Source organism: Hippichthys cyanospilos, chromosome 15 (assembly GCF_059441005.1).
Source record: "Hippichthys cyanospilos isolate Australia breed blue-spotted pipefish chromosome 15, RoL_Hcya_1.0, whole genome shotgun sequence".
Lineage (NCBI taxonomy): Eukaryota > Metazoa > Chordata > Actinopteri > Syngnathiformes > Syngnathidae > Hippichthys > Hippichthys cyanospilos.
The window spans coordinates 7,706,454-7,733,046 of record NC_142383.1 but is presented as its reverse complement, the minus strand read 5'-3'; the positions used below and the strand labels follow the sequence as shown (position 1 = coordinate 7,733,046).

At 39.2% G+C, this 26,593-nt stretch overlaps 1 protein-coding gene across 3 annotated transcripts in view; it reads right to left on the bottom strand.

The window, feature by feature from the left end:
• Nucleotides 1-20,386, bottom strand: part of znf462 (zinc finger protein 462) — a 45,499-nt gene extending 25,113 nt beyond the window's left edge. For all 3 annotated transcript variants that reach the window (XM_088434218.1, XM_088434217.1, XM_088434219.1), the window contains exon 1: nt 20,150-20,386. The gene's annotated coding sequence lies outside the window, so the exon portion shown is untranslated. The remainder of the gene's footprint in view (nt 1-20,149) is intronic.
• Nucleotides 20,387-26,593: the final 6,207 nt, after the last annotated feature.

Below are 26,593 nucleotides of genomic sequence, written 5' to 3'. Positions count from 1 at the left end.
GTTGGTTGTACACAATTTTACAAAGGGCTTGTTTCTAAAATTCAATTAGCTATAATCAAGTGTAAAATATCTACTTCCCTGAGAGAGGAACATAAATAAATGAAACTTATGGCTGGAAGTCAGGTATTTGGCTAGTAGCAGACACTTGAAGATAGCTCTGAATTAAATCTGTAAACCACTATTGACAAAAACACTTGAATGATTTCTGTTGTACTGTTAGTAGTAGTGTCCCTTATTGGGCATAGCATCATTCCAGGAACAATGGAATGACTGTAGAGGGATTATGGCCTGATTCATCTCATTTTTTATTACCTTGGGATAAGCGTCAGCTGGTCAGCAGCTCATCACAACAGCATTTAGAGCAGAATATTCCATCAAATTGTATCAACTGTGTTCAATTAAGATTGAGGGATGACAGCTTTACATTTCCTTCAGAATAGTTTTGGAACGCTACCGTAGTTCATCATCATTTCACGGCTGTGTAGCTTGATATCCCAAGTTTCATTGCAGGGATATGAGGCAATATTTTGGTTGGCAATAAAATATACAACTCCTACTTGGTAAAAATAATGATAAAAATTGGTTGACACAAACATTTGTACTAACATTAACCACAAACCAATATAGCCACTTTCCATTTTTGCATGGACATTTGTTGCTGACGGATCATGTATGATTTCCTTCCTCTCAACAGTCATTTTTAAAAAATCTAAACATGCCTAAGTTTTGGGGTCACTATAAACCAGTGCTTCTCAATATTAATAATAAAGTTATGGAAGCACTGCAAAGCGGGGATAATGAAGCTCTGCTTTGCAGTATGGCAACAGAGGAATATGTACGTGTGACATTGAGAATCCATTTGGTGGATGCCTGCTGCCACAAGAAACAACAACCTAGATTTACAGTTAAATTAACACTGAACAAGCTTAAGCCTCATCACAGTACATCCCATCACAGTCACGGGATCCAAGAGTCTTCCACTAACTAGTCATGACAGGTTAAACTTGTCTCAGTGCTTGTTTCCAACTAACTTATTTTCGCAATGGTATGGCTTGCCTTTGTCTCCAATTATCACTAGGCAGTGTTGAGTGTAAAGTGGTGCAATTATTGTGGGATATATGAACATAAAAAAATACCAGGTGAGGATGACAGTCGCGAGGGAGCATGAAACCACACCCTTGTTTTTAAGAACATCAAATAAAAATAATGTTTATTTTTAGGTGAGTAATCCCTGGAATAATATATTCAATAATTGATTCTAAAAAGGATTTGCTCATGTAAATTCTAACACAAAGTCATTGGAACATCTATCACATGAATTACGTAGGTAATTTTTCCCAGAAATGATTGTTTCTCTTGTAGCCTTTGAGCTATAACATAAGCCTTTGTGCTAAAGCAGTCAGTCTGTTGACCTGAATACTAAACAACCTCGAAATCCAGAGTGTGTGGCAGAACTCAACCAGCTTTCCCCGCACAACTGGTCGACCAAGGAAGAGCTCCATGTGAGACACAATGGCCCTGAGCAAGCAGGAGATCCATTGTTTTGGAGTCATGTTACTGTCACGCCCTGCTCTCTTGGCATTTCAACACTGTTTTCCACCAAGTGGCCTCCAAATGCCAGTATTCTTGACATGAATATCAAGACGGGATAAAAAGAAAAACACCATCTGCCAGGAGTTGGCGAAGCCTTCGTCGTGCTACACCAAGTTTATGGGGCGATAGTACATCTGCTTTCATCTAGTCAGCTGGAGTTCTGACAGGCATAGACTGAGCTGCTCAGATCCTCCTCTGAGCTGAGCTTCAAGGGCAGCCATTTTAAGAGCTGACTATGTGCACTTAGGTGTTCAGCCAGCAGCACAACATGGACCCACAGACCTGATCCTCTTCCTCAGCGAGGAAAAAAAAAAAGGGCTGGGCGGCCTGTCACAGAGGAAGTGCTGACAGAAATCTATCGGCCAGATGTACAACACAAGCTCAGCAGAAAGCATCTCACACTCTCACCGGCACAACTCCGCCTCTCATTTCTCAGGACATTATCTGTCGCATCAGGAGATTCTCAGAGAAATGCCAGGGTTTGCGCTCTGGGATGAGTTGCATCAAACCTTTGTGGAAAAGGACAGCGGTAAAGCCTCTCCTCTGCCTCCACTTGTTTTATGGAATCCGCCAACGACATTCCACAAGGGGGTCTAAAAATGCAAGGCATGTTTGAACTTCTTTATCTGTGAGTTCTGCAGGACCTCAGGAGAGCAAGGGAAGGGGCAAAAGGGGGATATAGCAGGCCAGAAGGGGAAGGGTGGGAGGAGGAGGGAGCATGACGGAGCAACCTGGAAGAATTTTTGGTGGAGAGCAATGCAGGACAAAGCCATCAGACTGGGCTCCCCAGATTCCAAAGTCTACAGACATTTGTTAATCACCAACCGGTCTCGCTGCATCGGCAAGCACTGCCAGTAGTCAGTCACACCCACCACTCTGCAGCTGCATCGCTTGAAAGAAGGCCTTTGAGTAAGCCAGCATTAAGCTGATTAGAAGGGCTGAGGCTTCGTCCGCAACTGTTGGCTATTGCTATCTCATGTTATCAAGAAGGAAAAACATCTATGGCTTTACAACACAGGGCCTGATAGCACATCTTCAAAGAAGACTTCAACTGTCCAGAGTGGCAGTAGAAAAATCTTTCATCCCAAAATGTCTGAGCATAATGAATAAGAAACATTCCGTAGCGTGAGCAATCTTCTTGGTGTCCACTACATTTTACTGAACATCTGCAAGTAAATAAGATCTGTGGGGTCTTTATTTCATTGGCCTTCGCACTTAACAGAATCAGTTTTCAACTTTAGCCTTTGTGGTTTTTAATAGTCTACCAACAGGATTGGTGTTTACTTCCCATCATCTACACACATTCATTTTGCCTAGCCACCTGTATCTCTAGCTACCATTACACAGCTAATGTGTAGTCCGAACATTCCTGACCTTTGACCAGTCAATTGGAACAGAGCTTATTCTACGTCTGAACCAGTGTATGCACATAAGCCAAAAGCTATTTGTCTCCAGGAAGTTGCAATATATATAAAGAGGTTTTTAAAATCCCCAAAATATTAGTTGTTTTCTTTGTTGGAAGTGTTGCAAATTATCTTTAAAGTCAATCTGTTATCTAACCTGCTCTACTCGGCAAAATCAGTTTCCACCGAAAAATCTACGTGGCTCTACTCTACCCTGCTTGCTTTTTCTGATACCCGTTTCGTTGTCGTTCTAAAAAAAAGTAGTCCAGTTACAAAACGTGCTGTGAATACTTTGAATGCCATTCATAGGCCCAAGACAGATTCGAATATGTGGCATGGAAAACTAGACGGGGAAAACCATTAATGACCAACGACAAAGAGGAAAAAAAATAAACAGCTTTTGCATCCACAACCTTATTTTGATGGACTTGATGTCAAAGCAGCCACAATCCAAGCACAAAGTACAATAATCCTTCGGCGGCATTCGCCCTTGTTTTTTTGTTATCGTATGCAGTGTGCTCGCTACCATCACCACTGGTGAGGTGAGGAGGGGCTCCCGGGTGTGGAGTAGAGTAGCGCAAGCCAGAGTGGTACAACGTAGAAACCGTTCGGTGGAGAAGGGCCTACTACAAATAAACAATAGCTGACAACTGGTGACATTAACCTATTTTTAGCTGAGATTGTGCCTCAATTTGTAAAAGGTAAATGTCAGAATGTAACAAAAATAATCCTTGACTTTTTCGGAACCACAGGAAAATGTAAATCTTATTCCCATGTGTTTAACAGCATAAAAGTGCTCCTGAATATAACAACCAATAAAAGCTAGGGAGACAAATCTGCACTCTGACACTGTGCGTGCAAAGAAGTCAGTGAGCAAAATAAAACAGTATAACTCAATAAGAAAAAAATAAAAGATGCATTATCACGTCTGCATGCCCGAGCTGGTATGGACAGTCTTCACTCTGGATAGAATTCTCAACAAATAGTGACTTAAAAATAGAGTTTATGAGGGAACAAAATGCATAGGAAAAACAAATTTAATGTTCTAATGGAGAGAAGGGGCCGAATGCTTTGTTGTGCCAACTGATATACAAGTAAACTGTGAATGATACCCTGCTCTTTAAAAACCTGGTACCAGGCTGCTTTTGTCCCAATTTTGCTCATTTCTGATGAAAGACATCAAGTCCCTACTACCTTATGTCTTAAAAAAAATGTCTTATAAGATTATCCTTATGTCTGAAGTGCATTAAGAGTGGATTTGTCCTACTAATAGGCTCCAAAATGAATCAGGACTGAGAATCTAAATTCATTGTAAGTTCTCTATGCACAGCAAGAAGCCTGGAAGTACCATGAAAATGCCATAGAAAATACATGCAATACTTTAAATAACTGAAAATAGGAGGGTAAAAAAATCCACTTGCACTAATTCAGTGAAATTCCCATAAAGAGAGAAGCTCAATGGAGAGGAGTGTCCTCTAACTACAAGAACATTAGAAAACATTACATCACCACCCAGGAAAGAGAGAGGCCATGTAGGTTAAAGATGTAAACCGCTTATCCTGTGATGTTTGAGGCTCCTGAAAACTCACCGTATCACATGTTGCCATGCAATACCTGCTCAAAAGTCTTATATACAAGATGGAGTGGGATTGGATGCAGATGCGCACAATTGTAATAACACTTATCCAAAAGGAACACAACACAATGACATGTCTATGCAAACTACATTTTTCTTTGAATTGCTACGGGTTTGCAAATGAGTAAGATCTGCGAGGTCATTGACAAACTCTATAATCTTTTAGTTTGAGACCTAAAACAGCTAACTTCATTGTGTTTGTTGCAAATTCTTAACCTTACAGTATGACCAAGACTGTCGTTTACTATCCTGCTTTTATTTTTATATGCCACCCTAAAAAAGATCAAGGCTGCCATAAAATGTGAATGTTAGCTGTCTAAAGTAGCATACTTCATGTCACATCCAGACCATTCTTACATTGTAGACTCTTGCCTAATCTAATTTAGGGAAAAAATATTCTAGTTAATTATCCCATGTAAAAGAGCGCAAACATTCCAAGTTTGAACCCCAGAAGTAACCCAACTAAATTTGGGCTATCCTTGTCATTTTTTTTCCTTACATCCTAGTTGTTTTTCCTGACATTTCTGTAGTTCCAACAACACAAGCCTTGGTTTCTTAAAGATCTTTCACAGCATTAGAAGCATCGAATTTGTCAAACACGTTAGTTTGGAAAAGGGTTAAAAAAAAAAAAGATCAATTAGACAACTGAGCACAGTACAGTCACCCAGTGAAAAAAAAACATGGCAAAGGTTACTTTTGGCCCTCTGACAAAATGTATACCTGACCAACTTGCTGATCTTGTCCCTCTTTGGATGCCATGAAGGTTTGTAAATGCACTAAGTCATTGGGTAAATACAGAGGACACCCCTTCCCAAAAACAAAACCTTTACATGCCTTGCGAATGCTGTGGTGTGCTTAAAATCACACTCTTGCTGGCTCAGACTCGGCTTTGTATCAGTTGGCATGTTGTAGATAACAACAGTGGTTTAGGAAAAAAAAAAAAAAACCTGGTTTGACTTGACAGACCTTCATATTCCAATAGGCCTTACTCACAATATGCAGTGATAAAGGGCATAACCATTACACTTTACGAGTCAAAAGAAGGTGGAATTACAAAGAGTATGCAAACTTATTCAAAATGTTTAGAATTTTTGTAAATATGTTACAATACTGTACTATAGATTCTTGTATTGGGGTTTCCTTTACAAAAAGGCCCTCTTGGCCTATGTTGACAGTAAACAAAGGACTTCATGGAAAAGGGCAGCTTAAGAGAAGGTGAAGTGCATAGTGTGTTTTTGCCCCCTCCTAAAAATAGCCATAATTGTTAAGTTTTAAAGCCACGATTGTTTAAACCAAATCAATCCTTTAAATTGTAAAAGACATTCTGGACCCCGCCTAAGAACCTGCTACTACATATCATATGAAAAAAATACTGACATTTAGTGGATTCTAATTAAAGTAGTTGGTAATTAACATTGTCATACCATAACCATGTGTAAACATTTGGCGCGAGGCTACAGCAAAGGATGCTTTTCTAGTTGAAGATGTTCCATTGGAATTTGTTTGACGACATTTCGTAGATCAGTGTTTCATGAAAAATAAAAACAATATTAGTAGTTTTGAGGGAAATTACATCCAGTTTCACTTAAGTTTGTCCATGATTTTTTTTTATTATTATTAATATGTTTGCCACCAACAGTGCCACAGGTAGAACAACTGAATACCATTCAATGGCAGAGGAAAGGGCTGCATATTAAGAGAAAGATTGCTCTAAGGACAATGACACATGCGGTATGCATGTTGCAAAGATGTGTGATAAATTCATATGGGATTGTATTCTTTTATCAAAAAGTGAGTATCATGTTGGAGCAAGGCTAATTCTAGGCTGACTGGCCAGAAGCCAACAATGAAGTAGGGTCATACATTCATTACAGGAAAATTGTAACATAAAACGTATATATTTTTAAAATGTCTGCTTGACTGCATATTGCAATATAGCAAAGGCATGTTGGAATACATAGTGCAATATATTGGGCAATATTTGTAAAAAAAAAAAAAAGAAAAAAAAGAAAAAAGTTTTCTATAGCATATATATTAAAGACTGAAAAACTGAAAACATTGATACAGAAATTCGATTTATCATTCTTTTTAAGAAGCCACTCATTAGCCACTCAAGGAGCATACATGCAAAACTTCATTGTTATACCAATACTTGGAAAACTATACTGTGTTCATAAAAATAATCTATATTCAGTAGGCAAATAAATGTCTCTATCCTAAAAGCCCAATCTTCTCCATGTCAGAATTGTTTGCCCCAAACTGTCATATGCCAACTATCATCACATGTCCATCATGCATCTTCTATTGATCTTTTTCTGACCACCTGACAAATGCTGAATATGATCCAGTTCTAGAGTCTGGCAAGAGCATTCCAAAACCTTACTACTATTCTAGTGAAGGCCTTTTTTGCGCTTTGGATCTTGTACTGAAACCCTTTTCTCTTGAGATCCCTATAATTAGCTTCAACTAGCTACTAAAACTGACTTAGGCTATAGCTTTAAAACCATGTGAGTTTTCAAAATCAACAATTTAGAGTGGATACACTTTCTAGTTTTTTTTTTTCTAAATTTTGGATTTAGTTATGTAAGTGCTAGAACATTGAAAGTGGACATCTGGTCAACAGCTGGCTGGACTTGCTTGTTTTAATTTTTAATGTTGAAAATAGTGCAAGTCTAGTGTGTGAAGTAATGAGGTTTTGGCTTGATTCAAGTTTTAAATTGTTGTGGTGATGTATTTCAAAAAGTTGTTCTGTATATTCGTCCCACTTTCTCTTGATTGCATTCCAGTGTATGACTAAAATCGTTATGACAAAATTCTCATGGCTGAACATGATGAACGAGTTCCATCTCTCATCTGAAAAGGCGCAAGAGTTCATTGATCAGCTGGTGGAAATCGATGTCTCATCTCAAGTGTATTCAGACTTCCTCAAATGAACGGCATCATGTGATCGCGTCATTTCAGGAACCTCTGTCCTCTGCTCAGATGGAAGACAGCCAGATCACTGTTTTGTCTTATCACAAACGCTGAAATGTGACTGTGATGAAAAGTGATATACTACTCATCTAGACGAGAGTAACCGCATGCCTTTTCAGTTTTCAGGTCTGTATAGTTTTGGGATTTGATTCTAGTGATTAGAGATGCCCGACACCACTTTTTGTCAGACTGATAGCAATATCAGAACTCCATTTGAGTTCAAAGCACAGATACCACTAATACTTTGGAGGGCCGTCCCCCCACCAGAAAATAAATGGTTTATTTTTCAATATTGTATATCGCATTTTCCTTAAACAATTCATGAAATAGCAATTTTCTATTTGTATCATTTGTAACTTCCGCTCTCACACGTACCATTGCCTTGAAATATGGCCAGTTTTCAGCCCAAGTTTTGGTACTTGCTCATCTATACTTGTATTGAGTTTTCATTGAAGTTGCTTTTTAGTAGCCCTGCTGAAGTTATAGAAGGCTAGGAGAGTTTGGACATATGAAACTAGCATAATCATGGTAGTGCACTGCTTTCTAGCTTGATTGTTTTAAGACAAAATGGGCTGGCTACTGCCCGAAGACGGCTGGGATAGGCACCAGCAAGCCAGTGAACCTAGTGAGGATAAGAGGCTATAGAAAATAGAAGGGTAGAATGGTGGTCAATAAAATGGAATTATGACCACCCTGCAAGAGTTGCATCTTCGGATTCAAACTGCATCACTTCCTAGATGGAGTTAATAGATTATGACAAATGAATACATTAAGAATATTTACACTCGAACCTATACACGTTTTTGAGTGGCCCAGTGATTATATGATGTAAGAAAAGAGTTAAACTGAAATGGAGCCAATCTTTTACTCATCTTTAAAGTTTCCTGACAAGATGTGTGTCTCCAGACTTTCATGAATGTTCAAAAATTACCCCAAACTTGCTTGTTTAGCATTTTGGTATTTTTGCGAGTTGGATTTCAGATCGTGCTATTTACCGTTCTCCATTTAATCAGATTAGATTGGAGTTTCATCAGCACTATTAGTACTATTTCTGACATTTAAAACTAATAGATTCAAAATTCATAATTTCCCCATTTAAAAAAATGTATACAATGCACAGCTATTTCGAAAGATTATTATTAGACATTTAAATTGTAGATATGATTAATCTCTCTTTTGGTGGATGTTAATAGCAGTTGAGCTGATCTAAATGAGACAAGTTTGGTGTTCACAGAGCAAAAACACAAACTGTTGCCGTTCATGTTCAAAAGCCGAAGGAAGGAGGAAGAAAGCTAGGTTTTGTGAGGACAGACAAGCAAAACGCTGAGTGTCTCTAGAGGCAATGGAAAATGAAGGTGCAGAGCTGCTTGGGCACTGCAATCCAGAGAGCTTTGCTGATCTGTCTGCAGACTGACCTTCACTGGTGTCACATTCACAGGACATTAAAAAAAAGAAAGTACTGCAGTGTAATGCAGTAGGCCTCAAAGACCATCCTCTTCAAGGTTTCAGTTTTATGACCATCAGCGTCCCATTCAACACTGCTTGACTGGAATAGAACCAGAACTAAAGAGGTTTAGCATCTGAAATTCTAGCTAAATCGTGACATGGCTAACAGAATGTATGACCAAGAGTATTTCAGCAGAGGGGATAGCAAAAGGAATGCTACAAGCAGCAAAACACTAATCCCATATTTTATGTCTGCATCTTCCATACTGCAAGGTCAGACCGTCTCCAAGTGACAGATGGCTACCTGACATCAGCCACCCATCCAGACAGACAACTCTTTTTATCTTTATTCGCAAGTCCACGCAATTAACGACTCGCTGAGGCCACGTTTGCTATCCAAAGCCGCATAAAAAATTGGTGGAGAAGCAGCCATTGTGGTAACCTTGCTCCAAGGGTAGCCTTCTGTTTTGCAAAGTGCTCTGCCTGCTGAAAAAGAGTAGCAAGGGCGGGAGGGGTGTGTTACACAGAGAATTAAGTAGCAACATTTGGCCTATTTTGCACAAGATAACGACCAAGCAGATTAGGAGGAGCATTAATGACCCTCTCCTAGTGTCTTTAAGGCAGCCACTTGATGACATCTCCTAGGCTGACACCATGAAGCTGCTGGGGTGATTTGCGGACCTTCACGCCTGTAATGTTCAGGAAGACCTGACTGATTAAATCGGTCTGACGATTAAATAGGTCAATTACAGCCCGCTTAAATTGACAAATCATCACTGCTGGTTCATTTCTTCATTGTTTACGTAGTCTAACAATTTACAACAACATCCATAAATAATGATTATCTCATATTTTATTACATCAAAAATTATTGTATGACTTTGATCCCTTTACATGTAACCAATGCAATATCTTTCCATGCTACATTTTGGTTCTCTTATGCAGAATTTCAGGAATTTCAGGAATGAAAAAGCCAAGTCTACCGAATTTTAAGACCTCTCCACCAAACTATAAGCAGAATTGTAACCCAGCAACAGATGAAACCTGTGACTTACCTAACATTCTGTTAAGGTGCACTAAAACCTCTTGGTTCACATTATTTTATTGGTTTGGTTCACTGGTTCAACTCAGGATAAATTGGCTTGAATTGAATAAATTATGTGATTACCTTGATCACTTCTGGGACGAATCTCTCTCTACAATGTCCATAAATGACCAGCAAACAAGTTGAAACAACATTGCCTCTGCCGGTTGCAGCCAAGTAGTGCTCTCAATTGCTTTAGATTGAATCAATTCAACACAAGCTAGAGCATGTTTAACCATCAATTCATATGCCTATTAGTCCCGACAGCTGGTTCAGACCAGTGAAAGCAGGGTTTAGCAGTCGTGATGTATCCCTATATGATGTCATTCTTCAATCCTTGTAGATTAAACAACTGTGTCTTTGTCCTTTTTTTTTTTTTTTTTTTTTTAACAAACACAATGAACACCGAGGAAGTCCAATGGGCTTAGAAGAGAGATAAGAGGAAGCAGACGTGCATGGCTGGAGTTGTCTGGAAGTCTGCTCAATCTTTCTTTGGTGTATAGTCACTTCACTTGGCTGCTTCCTCAGCTCTCTTGGGGCAGCCAGAATTATCTTCTGCATCACAGCCAAAGCCCGGGCCAACGCCAGACCGAGGGCTCTATTTCATACTGCAGTCAAGGACAGGCAGTCTGTCACACTGGAGTATCGGTGGCACAACCGTCCACCATTTTGAGCTCCTCGAGGTCTTTCGTAGGCCCTTTGAGAGCACAGAGAAGAACTGCTGCTTCACTATCATGTTACACAGATGGAAATGCTTAAACTGTCCTGCTGGTTCCTCTGCAGACTGTCATTGCTTGCCTTTAGCAGAAGCTAAAGAAAATGGCCGCTGAGAGAATACAGGAAATGCTAGCTCTAAATTTGGGAGAGTTGAGTCACCCTGTCACACAAGCCTGCAAGACACATGTCCAAGTTTCTCTGGACATTAAATATGGGCGCCCTCACATTTAGAATACCAGAGCAACATAATCCGTTTTGAGGATCATGATTGAACATTCCATTCTAACGTGATTGGTTAACAGTAGCTTAAGGTATTGCTATTTTTATATTTTTTGTACAATGTCACTGGCATTACTTGGCTTCTCCCAGAGGGTCTTATCTCAAGTTCAATAAAATAATTTCTCCAATACATCCATCACAATAAACAATTTTTCAGTTTTACCTCCCTATCAACAAGCTATCACAAAGTTCTCTTTTTTTTATTATCTCATTGTATGGTGTCGCTACACACTCATCACGTAAGCTGTTCAATTACACCAATGTATGTTTTGAGAATCAAATCAGAATCTGGGCCTTTATTTACCTATGCCATCAACACAGCATTTAACCTACCAACATTTTTTGTTTTCGTTTGCTTATGAATAAGCTGTCAAGTCTGTGAAATAGGCTTTCAAAAGTATGGTCCCATCTCTATTGCCAGAAAGTTGCAGAACATCACAACATAGCATTTCCTATTCTGGAAACATTTTGTTCCATAGTATAGCTTTTGCATCAACCTTCAAAAGAATATCAGAAAAAGTGATTGATTGTTTTCTTCATTGGACCATCCAATAATATTCCATGTTCCAATGTTTTAGTATCGGCCTGCAAATAAACTGAATCTAATGACAATCTTCATGAGGGTGTTGATGACAACAATAGGTTAACATGTTATTTGATTGCACAGAACAAGTAATTCTTTTTAATTCCCAATACAATGTCACATTGTCAACAATAACCAATGCAGTTACTGTAAATGTGACTAACTCAGCCATCCTAGAGCAGACACACAACCACATAACACAGCACTTAAGTCTAAAGCTTGTGTAGAATGTCCAAGGACAGGTTGTGGAGAGAAACCAGGAAGTGTTTTTCCACAAGGACAATTACGCCAGGAAACCTTGCATTCCACATAGCCATCTCCCTTAGGAAACCATTTCCCGACATCAATCAATCCGAAGTTGTCACCTATGATCTCAAAATACTATATGGGAAACGATCACATACAGTGAACAGTAAATTATTATGAGCTCTATCTTTACACTGTTATAGGTACAATGGCCTCTGCTGTGCCATACAAGCACAAAAAGAAAAAGATTGTGAGGCGCACAAAAGTGTTTCTTGTAAGTGGTCCTGAATGGACAAATGCCAGTAAACATTGTCAGGCGTACAAGGAAGTCAGCGCTGCAAACACTCCCGTTTACTAACACTGGGAGAGTTTCAGCAGCATGTCTGGATGGAGTATTCCAGACACAGCCACGGAAGAGGGTAAAGAGGACATGGGATGCAATTAGGAATGAAAAAGTCCAAGCGGTTTGCTGCAGGAATGCTTGCTAGGGTAGTGGGAAAGCTTTAAAAAGCTAGGGCTAAGTTTAGACGAGGTTTCTCCCCAGGTTGAGGTAACTCAACAAGTTAAGAGACGGGGGTGAGAAAGATGAGAGAGCCATCAATATTAACTTACCACATAGACCTCCTTTCCAAACCCTTAAATATTTAATCGTGCTTGGACAGCTCTGTTGCTTCCAGCTAGTGAATCCTTTCTACAAGACTGCTCCTGTTCCAGCTCAATGAAGGCCTTGTCTCGTGGCACCACACTGCCCAAAGAACGAGCGTCTCCAAAGAATTCAGCTTTTTTTTCCCCTCTTTCCCTCCCCACCACAGGCAGCTTTGGGTTGACAGAACTTGGGTTTGCTGTGTCTTGGTAGAAGAAGGACCATAAATCCTGAAATTAGGGCAGGATACCTGAACGTGGGCTTCATTTATCAGCAACAACATTCATTCTCCATCCAAACCACAGATCTGGAATGCTCAGAGTGTTAATAAGCCAACTGATAAAGTACTGAGCTATTTTTCTTTTCAGCCCCACAAGAGAGAAGGCAACGTTGGGACTGTTGATGTTCTGATGGAAAGCACAGAAGAGGAACCAGTTTGGCGGTGGTGTAACGTGGCAACTGACAACAGAAACTGGAAAGACACCTCTCGTGCACACACACACACACACACACGCGCGCGCGCGCGTGCAAACGTGCGCACACACACACACACACACAGACACATACACACACACACCACTTCCTTGTTGAAGTTTAACCCTGACATGAATCTGCAGCACATTAGGTTCAACCAGGGACTGAAATTTGAACCCAAGCATTCTACAACACTTCATACTGTCACACCATCAACATATACTGCACATAAACTAATGATGAGAACCCAGAACATTTACTCTGTGTGGACTTGTAGAGCTGAAAGCTTCCGAATTTCAGTGACATTTTGCTACATAGCTGAATTTCAGTGACATTTTGCTACATAGCTATTAGGTTCTCTTGAGCAAACAAACAACAAGAAGGAAGCGAATGGTGTAACAAGAGCAGTAGTAGCAGCAGTAGAGGGGCCAGCCTCTATCTCACTAGCTGTGCATCAAATCAAGAAAGCATTCACTGGAGCATTTCAATTTGCTTTTGTTTGAGCGTCCCTTCACTGCCCCAGGTGGAGAAGAATGGCCGAGTGCAATGAGAGGGACCAGTAGAATGATGGGTTTCATACAAACACACGCACGCACAAACACACATCCTTGCTGCATCAAACCCTTTACTGGTTCTTAAGAATACTAAAATACAGCAAAAATTGCTCTCACTTTCTCACAGGAAAAAAATGCTGAATGTATTCTCATAAATGTTAACATGCAGAGAATCTGAGCCCACACCTCAATTTACATGACGTTTTTCTTTTTTTTTATATTGTCACATAAAAAATAAAAACATGACTTGCTTGTTGAGTGTTGAGGATATGACACAAAAAATGGATTAAAGATTAAGACATAGATTAAAGAAGACTGAGTACTTCATTGTGGTTTTTGACATACGAGTATAAAAGCAAGCTAATGGCAATGCACTATATTCAAATGTAAAAAGTATACAATTAATACATTTTAAACTGCCAGTTAAACTGTTGTTTCAATTTTTTATGCCAACCTAGCCACATTGTATCATTAACTTGCAGCACTTTTTACATTTGAAAAATTGGTTATGTGCTTTGCACTATTGGTTATCCTTTTAATGCTGTCGATGTTATGATTACAGCATTTAAAAAAAAATTATTTATACCCTCTTAAATGCGCTCAAATTTTAACATAACTTTAAATGCTCCACTGTACCTTGACCTTCTTAAATTTCTAATAAACTCTAACTCATCTTTAAATTATTTAAATTTTACATAATCACATATTTACAATAGCAAAGAGCAAAACAACAGTGTTTGGAAACATCACTATCAGGTCATAACACATGTTTACAAACAAATTTTAAAAAATAAGGCAGTCAATTGAACTTTAAGCAACTGATGTGTGAAAAGCCTTGTCTTATCCAAACTAGCAATAGTCTTTGAGGTTTATTCAGTCTCAAGTTTTAATCATATCAAAAGATTACAAAAACAAGAGCATGATGTTCTGGTTGCATGATAACGTTGCGTTTGTCACTATCACAGCGGTTGTTTCCACCATTTATCAGGGAGCAGCAACTCATTTTTATCACAAAAGACAATTTCACTTACATGCAGAGCGTGAAATCCCATTTTAGGCATGAGGTTGTCATTGTTCGCCACAAATTATATAAATCAATTTTCGGATTCATTGCAACATCACACCAAACCAAACGATCCTAGCAAAATGGCTCATAAATGAGATAGCTTACATCACTTAAAATTAACTTTAAAAGGAAACCCAAATATAAAGGATTAAAGTCAACACACCAAGGCAATACCACACTGTATACATTTTCTGTTCTAAAATGAATTAAATTGAATGCCTGGACTCTTAAAACTTACGTCTTTGGGACTGAATGAGTTAAAGGAAATCTTTTTTGGTCTGAGAAGCAGCTGCCAAAAGGGCACTGTGTGATGTAGATAAAGTGCACTCAGTTTACCATTTTGACATATGTGCTTTTTCAACTGTTGGACTATGATATCTTCACTTAAAAAAAAAAAAAAAGGCATAAGGAGTAACCATTTGATTTCTTTCGAAAGTAGTGAATCACGTTTCGACTCCAAGTCTGAGCTATACTGTAGATGCTTCAGAAGTTACAGAAAACATCAGTGCTGGAAACATCACAATGTAAAACGCCACACATATTTTCAGCAGACAGCACAAGTTCTCATCTGGGCATTAGCTCCTAGCTCATTTTCTTTTGGCTTTTAACAAATCATAACCAAAAGCGAATACGTATCGTCAAAAGTTGCATGATGTTATAGTGGGCTAATATTCGATGCATTGGAGGTGCATTGATTGACAACTAATGCCATCAATCTATCCATTTTCTAGAGCCGCTTCTACTTAAGGGGTCACAGGCTTGAGGGACACCCTGAATTGGTTGCAAGCCAGGGCACACAAAGACAAACAACCATTCACCCACCCAATCGCACCTAAGGACAATTTAGTATGTCCAATGCACCTGCCATACATGTGTGTGTGTTTTGTTTTTTTTAAGTTTGGGCTAAAGCCGGAGTGCCCAGAAAGAACCCACATGGGCTCGGGGAGAACATGCAAACCCCACATAGGAAGGCTGGAGTGTTTTTGTTTTTAAATCTGACTGAATAGACAAAACTGTGGACAGCAGTGTTTCCTCTATGCGGCTAAATCCGAGAAGCCATTCCTTCAATTTCTTCCAAACTCAACACTGACTGATTCATCCACCTCCAACTAATCAGTGTGCTCTGGTAAAAAATGGCATTTGGTTGCACGGCAAGAGTATGTGTTTTAATGACGACGTAAATATATAGAACATTCACATAATTATGTGAGATGTGCACTGTGAATAAAACCTACCAAGGAAGATACAACAACATCACGTCACATGCAAGCTATCAGCAAATTGCGAAATTGAAAATAAACACATAAATAATGTATGGATGACAACACAATAGCTGTCGTATGTTATGGATACAAAGTGGCAAGCTAGAGTCCTAGTGAATCGGTTTTGATTGTTGTCACATTACAGAGCTACCATCATAAATACAACCCCCGCCCCCACCCAAAAAAAAAATACAATAAAAATCAAATAAACATATTCAATCACTGATTAAGAACACTAACAAACTGCCGGTCAATTACATTGACATTTTATGACACAGCACAAGTTTTCAGCATTAGCGCTAGCAGCTAACTATGTATGCAGTGAATGTGTTGCCTTTCAAACAGACAGATAAAGAGTGTCAATGCATTAAACGTTAACTGAAAATGCCTAAATAATGGAGGATTCCAATCAATCTATGAAAGTTGGCATAAATCAGTCCTTCTCAAATATGTCGCAGGGTGATTTTTCTTTCCTGGGGGTGCTTTGCAAAATATAATTGAGAAGAACTAAATACAAACGGTGGAAGTGGAATTGCTTTATTTACTAAATTACAATAAATGGTCCATTTGATCACTTATGTTTACAATACCCAATCAAATAATTAGACTTCAGTCTTCCAGTCTAGAGGTTGTTAAGTCAATTCATCAAAATAAAGACCAAACCTGCTTTTGTTACATTATATATACTATAAATAATATGAAATTTACCCCCCCCCCCAAAAAAAACGGGGTACATTAAAATTAGTCGCATTTTAATAGGCTTTAAAACACTGAACTAGAATTAAATTAAGGTAATACGCATATAGTATACAGTATAGTTTTAATACATTTTCATCTTATACCCACCTGTGCAGTGCGCTGCTTGTGATGTTACACTCCGATCCCAAAGTCTATTGACCACAGCGAGGCGTAGTGCATTAAAATGAATTAAAAATTAAAAAACGTTTTAAAAAACCTGCTTTGCAATTTTCGGCCAAGCATTTCTCATTTTCGGTTCCGGCCAAACAGTTCCATTTCTAATATAGAATGTTTCCTAATAGAAAATTGCTTTGAAATCGAGGAAGCGCTACCAGCCATGGATTTCATCTTGAGTCTCGAAACAAACGACAGTACAGGAAATGCCACTAAACTCAACACAAGAATGGGATATGTGCATTGCAGCAGCTCCGAGTGAGACCAATAACACCACCCGAGAGTTGGAAGAGCACAGGGCTCGTCCACCAACACCGCAGAGGCCTGCCAGAGAAATGTGTCGAGCGCAGCAGATTCCTGCCAGGCTCCTCCTCGAGGAACCTGCCACGCCAGGGGGAGAGGAGCATGGCCACCATTTTGATTTGGATGACTCTCCTCAGACTGGGCGCTGTCGCAGCACACTGTGTCAAGCTCTCAACACACAAACACGCCCTGCTCATCAGTAACATTGCACACTACAGTCACCGCTGCAGAACACTAACACACACACACGTCTCTTGATAGGCTGAATAACTCCAGGGCATTTTGCTGTGGAAAGTCATTTAAGTTAAATTGGCCACAATCAGAGGCACATCTTCAGAACGTCCTGACAGGGACTATGTGTCATTACTTCACACATAGCTGAACATTATCCATACAGACATGGTGAAAACACTTCGGTGGTCAGCATGCAATCACTCGTCATAGCTTACCCATCAGTCAATAGGGTTGATCGCATATTTCCTCAGTAGGATTACTGGTAGAGGTTTGGTCAAGAAAACCCAAAATGTCCCTACATGAGCAAGCAGCATTATGGTCATGGAAAATCTCCCGATGAAAATAAACCACTTTGGATAAAACCATGATTTAGTGTGAAATGTCTGTCTGCCTTGATAGTAGAGTTTGGAGTTTGAATGACAGAACAAAAGCAGTAGTGGTAAAGGATACAGCGCTTATCGAGTAAATGACCGATTTTTAGAATACGTAATACATATACTAAAAGTGTTTGCTTGATTCTGTTGTTAAAATATGTTTAAAGTTATATACAACGCTGCTACAATTGCAACTGATATTACAACAGTACCAATCAGGGTCAAGGCACACAATGAGCACTTTACAGGACTTTATCAAAGTGTTCGTTGGTTTTACAAATTTCAAAACCCCTCAAAAGAAACCCTACATTAACATAAAGCGATGGGAAATAATAACATAAATTAGTCACAACCTGAGTATTTTAATTACAACATAACAACTACTCTTCAGAGCCCAGACCTCTGCCAAGGTCTGAAGAATCACTCCAAAGATTTGTAAACTACTTTCTCTTCGTGTAATTACTTCCACACCAGAAAACTAGTTTTTCCACTTAATGAAAACGGGTTGGGAAAAAAAATAATCAGCATTGCTTAATGTTGTTCTATTTCAGTCCTGCAGGTTGTAGTAAATTAAATAACATTGATGGTAACTGTCAAACTAATTACAAATGAGATCTATAATTAAATGTGTCCAAATGCTTGGATGTTCAACTTTTTAACAGTAAATATTAATCTGCCTGTAACATTTTTGCCTGATTTCTGACATTATTGACTATATTGACCAAACCTTGATGCCTTAAGGGTCAGTAGCTTGAGAAACACTGACTGCGTAATTAAATCCCGAATTTTTAATCAACCTATGGTTTAAAACTTCCTAGAAGTGACATGTTTGTATTGAAACCATAACATTGAAAACATTGAATGAACCCAATGCATAAGAAAAAAGTATAGGCTAATACTCCTTAACTAATTGAGACTAAGAAACAACAACAGCGCCTCTGCTGACCACAACTGAGTAATACACTTAATTTAAACGCTTTAAGATAATATTAATCAGTAACCATTTATTGATTATTATTCCTTTATCTCAAGTGGATTAACGACAAATCTTGAAATCATCTGTGGAGTTTCTTGATAATCCAGGTCATGGTGATCTATAAAGGTTGAATCAAGATAATGGGACCCTTGTTTGTTGAATTTGTTGCGGGAGTTTTTGGTCTTTTTTTTTTTTTACACAATATTCAGATAGGACTGGGTAACTTTGCTATTACAGAAACAATAATACTGATAACAGAAACGATACAACAGTCCCCATCAAATATTTCTTACTTGTTCTTCTTCAGGCACCACAAGCCAGAACTCGAACAAGAATGGCGGCTCTACTGGCCACTAGTAGTCATTGCACTTTTGTCTCAACTGCGATGCAAATAGTCAAGCATCAGTATCAGCAAATTTTATACATATATATACATATATATATATATATATATATATATGTGTGTGTGTGTGTTTATTGACAAAAGTTCCATAGTTCCATTAGCTCAACTGAAGATGGCAGCCTGACTTCTGCCGCTGCTTCTACTTCTTCTATGTCCTCGTCCATCTGTCGAGCCCTGCAGCTCCATGTCAAACACCACCTTTGTTCTGCAACACCCCCCCCCCCTCCTCCCTCCACTCCCCTTGGAAGACTCATCTGCCAGCCTCCATTTTATGCTTGGAGCTCCACTGTAAAACACACACACAAGCACCTGACCCAAGACCAGTGACAGGCAGTCAGGAGCCGCATCAACACAATGACAGCACATTTGCAACACCATCATCCAGTCGAGACAAATGGGGGGGGGGGGGGGGGGGGGGGGGTGGACAGCAGATTTAAGGAAGCGGGCGGGAGGGGGAACATATCCTCCTCATGCAGGACACTTGCATGGCAGCTCCTAATGGAGGACACAGAAGAAGGACAACCATCTGTGCTCTAGCTTCTCCTATGACTAACTCACTAATCCCCCACACCGTTTTATTTTTTTAGGAGAAAGAGGGTCATAAACTAAGCCTCGTATCTTAGCGACAAAGACTATTTCCCTATTTGAAGTGACTGGCACGAGCGCGAATGAACCGGGAAGCAAGGAGAAGAAGACACTTGACTTTGGGCTTACATGGGAGCCATTAAAAAAAAAAAAAAAAAGAAAAGAAATGAAGCCTCCCGGTGGAGGAGGGGGGAATTGGGGGGCAGGGGGAGGAGGGGTCGTCGGTCAAGCTCTTTCCAGGTCACGCATGAGGCGAAAAGCTATCCCATGATCCACCAATGGCGACGTTCTCGCAAGACCTTGAAAGCCCCAACGAACGCGGCCACACACACGCAAGTGGAGTGGCGTCTCCGCCGTGAAAGCGTGACAGAATGTAGCGTTCGAATAAATGGTCAAAACTCACCGCTACAATCTTGTCCTTCTCCTCCAAAGTTGTCGGTCTCATGCGTGCGCCCGCTCCGGCTAGTGGGTGATCGCCATCTTTCCTCCTGCTTCTCCTTCTTCTTCTTCTTCTGCTTCTCCTCCTTCTTCTTCTTCTTCGCCGCCGCAGCTGCAGATGACCTGGGCTCCTCCGCGGAGCGGCTCGCAGTCACACACGGGGAGGAGGAAGAGCAGGAAGACGAGCACCACCACAACAACAATGATAACGTGACGAACGGGCCACACAAAGGAGGAGAAGAAGGAGAAGTTCGGCAGGCTGCGAGCGAGCACCAGAGGGTGCGCGAGAGTTGGCCACGAGACCAGTGAGCGTCGGCGGAATGGACGCCCCTGAAGCTCATCCTTCATCGGCACTCCACGCCAACACCGACCCGCTAACCTCGGAGCCCCCTAGCCGGCGCGCTCCCGCGCACGCACGCACAGGCGCGCGCACGCAGCCCAGACGACATTTTTATATAGGATTTCTATACGCGTTTGCGTGGGTGTGCTACGTCATGGGGTTATCTGTAGTTCACGATGGTGGCTGATCATGATGATGCTCCGTGTATCATCATAACAACACTTTTAATAAAATTAGTTCACATTCATATTGAATTGAAAAATGTAACATGTACTGTTTACTCAGGTATATGAGTTTTTTGCACTATCAATATAGTAATAAAAAATCAGATTTTTCTGTACATACAATTAGTCCATTTAATTTGTACACGAACAATAATAAATGAACGTATATTTATCATGTAAACGAATTTTGTCATTACCCTTATTGTAATATACAATGCCTCATCTTATAAAACGATTTAGTGGGAGGATGGATGGACAGAGAGATAATATTGCACTATCCTAATAATAAATCAGATTCGACATGCTCCTTTAAATTTTGTGATGTTTCAATAAATCAATTGCATCTAAATACGAGCAGTAACTACTTTATATTTATAACATCAATTTATTTGTGTTTATATTTACACATATGTGTACATATTTACAGTCCCTGACAAAAGTCTTTTCGCTTACCCATTTTATGAAAGCAACATACTATAACCTGACTTATTTATTCCATTAGCATCAGAAATTGTTTGTTATGAAAGCGAAAACCTCCTGAACTATGTTTAAATTAAAAAAAAAAAAAGGCTTACCCATAGAAAATTAATCGCTTCATGAGGACAGATCTTTAAGATATCGTCATGACAATTGTTTTAGCTCCTAGAGAGTCATGGAAAAATGAGACAAATAATATGCTTCAAATACAAAAATATGCATAACATCAGTGTCTTAAGTAGTGGTGCTGTGAGAGCCAAAATAAAAATCTTTCACACACTTCTTAGAGCTTAGATAACTGCATTTATTTGGTACAGCAATGATTTATGTAATTTATTGATGAGTTGTTAGGAATCGTTAATAGCTAATTCCAATACCAACAGCTTTTGAGATGATGTTTTGGTGCCAAATAATGGTGCTGAAAACCATTCTAACATTCACAGCTTGGTAAAGGCCATTGAGTCAGTTTTTGCAAAGACAAAAGTCATGTCACCTTGTTATAGGATGCACTTAATCATTGATTACACCCTCATTTGTGATCAATAATTGATCAATCACACGGTGGTTGTGTTTAAAAAGAAAGCCAGCAGACCAGACCATCACTTCAACTGCAGCTTGACATCTCACAACATCCCTTAGATTCACTCTGAGATCAAAGTGTTTGTCATCAAAAGGCTGAAGACCAGATCCACTACTGAGGTGGTTCACGCCTTCAATGTGTCTCAGCACCAAGCACAAAGAACAAGAAGAAGGTTTTGAAGAGGCTGGATTTGTTTTTCACAAGCTTAGGTATGAAAAACAACTGCGCGGGAGGACTCTTTTCCACTATAACGGAGCTCCACCGGGCCTGGTCACCTCAAGTCCCCGTGTCAACCACAACAGTTTATGTCTTGGTTGAATAATCAGTGCCCTGAAACCAGCACTAATACAAAGGCAATTTAAAAATATATATATGAAAGCATGGGAGAGATTTGAAGGGTTGAAAGCAATATCAATAGTTTAAAATATCAAGAAGTATTGCCACCTCTGATATTCTCATCCATAAAGGGGGTGGATTTTTGCAGCAGGTGAACGCTCCACCACATACATACATCTCTACATCAAAGTTCCTCAAATCAAAGAAGATCAAGGTCCTCCAGGACTGGCCAATCAAGGCACCAGACATGAAAATCATTCAGCGTGTCTGGGGTAGAATGAAAGAGGAAGCATGGAAGATGAAAACAAATTATGTTGATGAACTCTGGGAGACATGCAGGACTGCTTTCCCTGTGATTCCTGTTGACTTCGGCAATAAATTGCTTGAATCATTGCCGTACTGAATGAATGACTCCTCAAAGTTTGTGGAAGTTTTATAAGATTTTGAATATGGCTCTCAGTGCACCTCTACTTAATTCAACATAGTATGCATCCATTAGCTACCGCTTTATCTGGGGTCGGCTCGCGGGGGGCGGCAGCTTGAGCAGGGAAGCCCAGACTTCTCACTCCCCAGTCACTTGGTCCAGCTTGTTCAACAGAGTATTTGAAGTAAATTTTCAATGGGATTTTCACATTACTCTCTGTAGTTGATTAAACTTTTTCATGCCAAAAGCTGATGTTTCCGTGCTCATCAAATAATTACAATTTGTACAGTGAAGCAAATATTGTATATTTTAGTATATTAAACATAAGTGGGGTAGGATTTTAGCTTTCATAATAGCTCTTTCTAAAACCAAGGATTAAAAATAAAAGTCAGGTTACAGGCTGTTGTTTTTACAAAATTTATAGGTGTCAAGAATTTTGTCAGCGACTGTATATGCATGCAGATTATAATAGGAACTGATACTGAATATATCCAACACCAGTTTACGAATCTTTAACCAGTTTTGTACTGTAGTTAAAAGATTTTTTAATCCAAGATATAAGCAATCGTTCATTTTGTTTCTTCATTTTGTTACAATTAAATGCACGATTAAACACTTTTCTACGGGCACAAAGGAAAGGTTGGGGTTAAAGGGCTGAATGTCAACCATTGGTAGGAATTCATTCGTTTAACTCAGCATCCAATCAGATTCCAGTGATGTCATTCAAGTACTTTTCAAAGCCACTGGGAGGCATATTTGGATGCCACCTGGAGGTTGACATAATTGATTGTGATTCTTTATAGTCTTTTGATCATAAAGTCAGCTCATGCTTTTTTTTCTTCATACTTTGAACTCTAAAACCAGGAGATAGTCACAGCCACAGCTATTCATTTATTTCTCAATAAAAAGCCAATCCAATATAATGTGGTCAGTGATGATAAGGAGACTGTAACAGCGGCAGTAGTAACATTGGCGCTGCCTCTGCTGCAGGCTAGCTGCTTTCAGTAACAAAGAGGAGCCCCAAACAAAAGGTGTTCACATGCGTATTGTCAGTGCAAGGATGATTTGATGGGTGGTGGGGAGGTCGGGTTTGGGGCAGCAAGAAGGGGTGGTTGCGCCAAGGGAACCCCGTGTGATGGGACATTTATCAAGCATGATGGTTTCGTGTCATTCCTGAGGATTTTCACAGTAAATCTTCAGGTCACAAAGAAATGCAGCATTTTGAAACCATGCATGAGTTGTATTATTATGAATTTGCAAAACTATTCAACAGTCATATTGTTTATGAAAACATTTCTATCACACAGTGGTTAACATTTTTTAATGACAATCACACAACAGAAAAGAGAACTTAACACCTGATAGAAAATTAGCTCTCAACAAAAAATGAGTAACGCAGTACTTATTAAATTCACTTTAATATCCAAATGCTAAAATACAGTGGCAGGTCAAAGCATGAGAAGTCTTTGGAATTACAGTAGCCTACATAGAGTTCCAAATAAATGGGCCAGAAATTGTCCTTTGATCATCATGAACAAAATTCACTCTTTTATCTTAATGTTAGTTTCTGGACATCAGTTGTCTGTTAGCAACAAGTGCTAGTAAATAATTTATGGATATGGAGACAAGAAAATATGAAGGGTTAAGGAAGTTGAGATTTATGTTGTTTTGCTGTACTTTTTTCATTGTTGCCAAAGTGTTAATGCTTTTACTCAGAGAAATAGAAAATGCCAGAATTTGAGCCTAAAATTAAGAGTGTGTCTTATATTTGGGGAATTATGGTATTTGACCATTGACAACGATCAAAAAAAGCACCATTCCTCCTGATGGTCAATACTAAAGATTACATTCAGGATTTGGGGCGACTCTCAAAAGCAGCAAAAGGTAAACAGTTAAATCTTTTTCTGTTATAGTCTGTTGGAAAAAACATACATGACAATAGCCACTTTAGTTGTTCGGTATCAATCTTTAAATCTGATACAATAAAACAATGTTTAAGAGTTTAAAAAGAGACAAATTAGATCAATGAATAACAGATAATGAATCTCTTGACAGCATACAATAAATATGACAAAAAGCACAGTCTTCATTTCTAATAATAGTTTGAAATGGAACCGTGTAAATGCATTTTCTGAAAAAACTGAAGAAAAATAAGAGTGTGAGAAGAGTGTGAGGTAAATATGTATATTAAATGATAAAACACCACAGAGCCGTGTGAAACATAGGACGTGTTGTTGAGACAACAGATGGAATAATGTAGCTTCATATGGTGTGTTGTAGTGACGCACGTAGCCCCATGTAGTTCCCCAAACCACTACATCAGCTGACATTATTGTTGACAGAGTGCCCCATGGGTGCCAGGTAGCAGCCGGGGGTTTATCACACTGCTTGGACATATGGTTGCTGCAGCAAATCGGATTAATATGGGATGGCCCCTAGTCCAGAGTGCAGTACCACACATGCATCCGGTCTTAACCACCATCCTACTCTACGTAACCCCAAACCTGCACATAGTGCCAAGAGTGACTAAAAATGGACTGATCAACGGGAAGTCACACAGTCCAAAGAGGTGTTATTTCGCCTACAGTTTTCTGTTGACCAGCCCAGGGTGTACGCTGCCTCTCAAAGGATAGGCTCCATCAATTGGAGGAATGGTTGGATAATATGCATTTATCAGAGGTGGGCAGTATGCCACCTCTGTTGGACCGGTGACGTTTACTGCTGAAAGAAGTGAAACATAAAAAACACAAATTAAGCAATGATGCAAGGGAGGTTTTTGTCCATCTTTGTATTCATCAGTCACCCCCGTTGTGAGCGTTCAGTTGGGACTGAGGTGGGCATTCTCTCAGTGCCGCATCGACAGATGTCTGTGGTGGAGATGAACGATGGACCATCAAAAATTTGTTAAAAAAATGCCCATCTCATGGTGACAAAATGACTATGGCAGCGTTGGTGAAACAAAAAGACTGATGATTACAGTGTGGTTTAACTTCAAAAAAGAATGGCTGACTGAAGATGACAAAGGGGAGACCAGATCATGTTTTTGGAGACCCAAAAGATGGCCAATTTGTAAACATTTTATTGTGAAAACCATTGAGCCATTTTCAACACTTTTAAATGATCAACAATTTATTATCAAAAGTATAGATCAGGAGTGGTATACATTTTATCCACCTATCTATCTATCTATCTATCTATCTATCTATCTATCTATCTATCTATCTATCTATCTATCTATCTATCTATCTATCTATCTATCTATCTATCTATCTATCTATCTATCTATCTATCTATCTATCTATCTATCTATCTATCTATCTATCTATCTATCTATCTATCTATCTATCTATCTATCTATCTATCTATCTATCTATCTATCTATCTATCTATCTATCTATCTATCTATCTATCTATCTATCTATCTATCTATCCATCCAGAGAATCCCATTGAAGAAACAGCAGTTTGCATATATGGCAGTCCCCAAACAATAATTTATATCAATAATAATGAATCATTTTGATTTTGACTGATGTGACTTTTTTCCAATTATTTTATTTGTGTTGATTTTTTTGTATAGCCATAAATTAGTATGAATTTCTGAAGTCTGGTTTACTATTTATTATTACTTACATTTTCTTTCATTATTTATGAGTTTTTTTGTATTACCAACTTGTTAAAAATGTCAATAATGCCTAGCACAGCAACAGGGATAGCCATTTATCATTGTAATGATGTGAACATGACAAAGCCAGCGTGTCTTCCTTCACCCGTCTGAACACACCTTCCACGGCTCATTTGCCTGAATTGTTCTAAAGTCTGGACTCTAGGTTTTATTCTTCTCACTTACAGCCCATTCCAGCTGACAATTAAGCTTGCTCTGTTAGGAGGCTAACCTCTCTGGGTCGCCTGCATTTTTATCTATAGCCTTTTCTTCCATGGAGGTGGCCCATGCTCCTTCCGGTTTTCATCTCATAGCAAAGCCTCACGAGGATAACTGATGCTGCTGCATAGATTAGCTGCTTTATCT